The sequence below is a fragment of the Salvelinus sp. IW2-2015 genome, unplaced genomic scaffold, assembly GCF_002910315.2.
Source record: "Salvelinus sp. IW2-2015 unplaced genomic scaffold, ASM291031v2 Un_scaffold396, whole genome shotgun sequence".
In the NCBI taxonomy this organism is placed as follows: domain Eukaryota; kingdom Metazoa; phylum Chordata; class Actinopteri; order Salmoniformes; family Salmonidae; genus Salvelinus; species Salvelinus sp. IW2-2015.
In genome coordinates, this window is record NW_019942552.1 from 843,813 (window position 1) to 848,280 (window position 4,468).

Consider the following 4,468-nt stretch of genomic DNA (forward strand, 5'->3'; position numbering starts at 1 on the left):
GAGAGAGAGAGAGAGAGAAGAGTCCCAGTAACTTTGAGCAGGGGTTGTGTGTGGCGCTTGAATAGTGTGTTGTGGCAGGTCGGCTACTGTGCTAGAGAAAAGTCTGTAAAATCCGCAATAGAGAGACTTGTCAAACTTGTGCCCCAACAACTACTTCGGAGGAACGAATAGACACAGCACACAATTTATTCTACCATGTTTTTGCTCAATAATTAATACTAGCAATGTGGGAACAAATCAAAATGAAAAAGTAATACTACAATCAAAATGAAAAAGCAATCATTGTGCACATCAAATAAACAGTGGGACTGAAATGAGAAATGAGAATGTTTCTACAATGACCGCAAATGGGACAGGGCTGACATTTTACACCGCATCATATTGATCTGTACCTCCTAAACAGGTAGGTCGAGGCCTAGCTATTAATAGTCTACTCTACCATCCTTCTCTCTGAGAACATTCATGTAACATCAAATGTGGGTTTGTTTCTGTGTGGAAGAGAGGGTACTGGTAATGTGTTATTGTTGCTTTAGAGAGCGGGCTTATTTCTCGGAGGAAATACCCTTTTATTTCATTCAATAAAAGAGCATCTCTATTCAACACATGGTGTGTAATAAAGGTTTTATTCCCTCACGTGGAACTGTGGTTCTGAATTTAACAGGAGAGAATCGCGACGTAAACCTGCTGTTTTGTTAGGTCTTCTCCGTAAAAATGGTCAGCGAACGGCCAAGAATCCGCTATTTCCATACTGACCCCATTTACACTTGCTTAGCACTAATATCCCTTTTCATACACCGACTGAAGTCCTCATCATTACCTGCTTCTTTCTTGCCTGTGTTTTTGTATATGACCTGAAAGGGGTAGGTGGGGTTACAAAAAAAAAAAAAAAGACAAATAAAACCCACCTAAAGAGTCCATGATTCCTGTATTTTCACAGACCCTCTAACCAAAATACAGGTCTGTGTGAATGGTTCTCTATTTTTTTGCAGGAATTAATAAACAATTCAATTGTTTAACACCATCCCTAATTTGAAATGCAAACAGCCCCATTGGTTTAACAACACCCCTGACCCCACACCTCCCCAATTTGCCAGTTACCCACTGATATGTTTAAAAAGGGTATACCTGCAATTCAGTGGTACAATAAGGAGTTGGTTTGAAAGGGGTTCCTCTTAACATTGCCTAATATTTTCTACAGGTGATATACCAACATCTCTGTCCCGAAATGGGTCTAAATACAAAACAGAAAGGCCCAGATTGAGTACGGGAGTCTGGCATTGCAGTTTGACTTCTCGCTTCATAACTGAAAGCTTATAATAATTAATTTGCCATGCTTAACATGACTTTGTATAATGTTTTCATCCCACATCACTGAAGGCAGTTGCCATTACAACAGCCAGGACAGGAGTGATTTGCTGTTCCTCATGCTGGCGCGGGTCTCGTATCAATATTCCAGGGCTATCAAATTTGGCAGATTGAAAAACTAAATTAAATCCACCCAAGCAAAATAAACAATATTCCCGACCAGTTGAAGTGTGAACATTCAGCATATTCCGACGCTGTGCGTGAGCTCTACTAAATGCTAAAAAGAGAAGACTGTTACATTTCTGCAAATCCCTCCCTCCCTCTCATCACCCTGAAACGGTGTTGGAAAACATGCCTTTCAGAAATTATAAAACAGCTCAAAGAACAGAAGTCTTTTTACTGTTCGCTCGGTTGAATCCAATTTGCGCTCTCGGATTCCTGAATAGTTATTTGGAGAATAAGGTGGTACAGAGGTGTTGTGTGTGATGTGTGTGGTGTTGTGTGTGTGTGTGTGTGTGTGTGTGTGGTGTGTGTGTGTGTGTGTGTGTGTGTGGTGTGTGGTGTGTGTGTGGTTGAGCGTATGTGTGGTGTTTGTGTGTTCCTCCACGGCGTGCAGTAACTCTCTCCACCATGGGGTAGTGAGCTTGTGGCCCTTGGCGTTTCGTCCAGAGAAGAAGCAGTTCTGACCACAACGTCATAGTTAAACGTGCTTCAGACTGCCGATACTAGGGATGGAGGGGAGGGGGAGATGGATAGTATTAGTATTTATTTAGGATCCCCATTACTTACTGCAAAGCAGCAGCTAACTCTTCCTGACGGTACAAACAAACATGATACAGACCATTACACAGACAAGAACATCACAAGGACAGAGCTAAATTTAAAAATATGAATACATGCTTTCATACATATGCTTCATATATGTGATCATAGACGGCTACTGAATGCAATCCAAAACAACGAAAATGGAAACGCATAACATAGGAGGTGTGTTTGAGAATAGCGGACAAAACTTACTTTTCCGCTGAAAAAAAACGGTATAAATCTATAATTCTAAGAAATAAATCCTCAGACGTGAAAATCCCACTTGTTTTCGATCGAGATAGAGACAGAAAGTGGAGACAGAGAGTGTTGGACCGCATGTGGCAGATTTCTCCATTTCTCGTTCTTCTTGCATGCGTCTCATGTGTGGTACTGCTATGCCTCTGGTCTGGGCTACTTCCCAGGCCTCACACGAGCTACCGCTGTTCTGTCACCACTTTCTCCTCAACCATTCCTCCGTGAATTTTCAAAAGGGAATGACACATACACACGCAAACCAAGTCCTAAAATTCAGATTCCACTGCACTCTATCCATGCACCTCATCATCACCGTGCTCAAAACCAAGAATAATAAAAGATGTACGTAATTGAGATGGGCACAAATTCAGGCAATGTAATCCATAACATTTTATTTGTCATGCGCCGAATACAACGGGCCATAGCGGATTTCTTTATAAGCGTCTGCGGGATTAGTGTCCGTTTCCTTGAAAGCGTGCAGCCTCTAGCCTTTAAGCTTGGTGCGGATGTTCCTGTGATCCATGGCTTCTGGTTGGGAATGTTAACGTACAGTCCAATGTGGGGACGATGTCGTCGATGACTTATTGAGAACCGGTGAAATGAAGGTGGTAATTATCCTCAATGCCGCTTAAGATGAAATCCCGGAAAATATTCCAGTCCTGTGCTTGCGGGTAGAAAAATTAGGTAAAACGGTTTAAGTTTGCCCTGCATTAAATGTCCCCGCCCTAGGAGCACTGCTTATGGATGAGCATTTTCTTGTTAGCTATGGCCTCAATTATAGCTCGTTGAGTGCGGCCTCTCTCTTCCCTCTAAGGTAATCTGAATTGATGACAGAGCCCCACAGGATTAATCAGACAGTAGGGGCACAGTACAACCACGTCCCACGCCCCATTACAACAGCAACATGCAGCGTATTCGGGGGGGCAAGGATGTCTGGTGAGAGGTGACACTGCATTACTTCAGCCAAATCCTCTGCCGGACAAGGCAGGAAAAAAGCTACAGAAGAAGAGAGAGAGAAGGGGGGAAAAGTGAGGAAAGAGGAGTGCAGACAGAGGCTTCTTCAGAGCCCCTCAGGAGTTCAAAGGAAGGATGCTTCTTCCAGGAGCTTTAGCTCAGAGATATCCTCGGATTACACCTCTTAGGTGCTTGCGAGACGCGCCTGCCAAGAGAAAAGGTTGTGTCGAAGCTACACGGCGATGAGTTTCCAAGCTAGCTTTGATCCTTACAGACCACAAAGAAGGCCCAAGCTTTAACATGGAAGCTGAGTTATGATAATAGATAAATCCTGTTTGATTTGCCACTCAAATGCATATGCTTGTAAAGGTAATGAATCCCTAAACCTCCTTCCTACAACCAAGGTTTAATACAGTTTAAGGAGATTAGGAAACAGTATACATAATCACAAGGAATCAGAGCTTGTGGTGTTTAGAATAACTGCAAACATGAATAAGACAGAAAAGTTGTCCAATTCATGACTGGCATATGGTGGTATTTGGGATGCAAGCAAAGAAAATATGGACAAAGATATAAAATGTTGGGTTTTAATGTTCTTCAACCTACTGGATTCCATCAGACAGGACAGTATATACAGTAGATAAAAACTAGAACCTTGTATGTTATGAGAAATACCTTTCTCTTGGCTCTGTCTTCTATACATGGTGTACACTTAACACAGTTTAAACCATACAGATATATCTGATCTGTTCTGTTAGCACTGCTGACCCTGTGGCGATTTGTTTTAAATAATGTACTGACCTCTATAAAAGGAAAAATCTTWGTTGGTTTCAGTACAGACTAACTAACAAAACCAACATCCCCATCTTCTGAATGTCTCTGTAGTTTCTGATTAGATAACATATAAGTAGAACAAAGCCATTGTCTGCTCAGCATGGGGTGGCATATTTTTTAATCTGCACCACCACCAGCCCGGCAACCTTTAGGTGTTTCTGCCCTGGGGAGGGAGATGAATTTTTTATTTTTTATTTTTATTTTTTTTATTTCACCTTTATTTAACAGAATATTCTATGCTGTCGAATAAAACAACCATTACAATGCAATACAAGCATTATAATATAATCTTGCAATTTTCCACGACAAGGTGCGC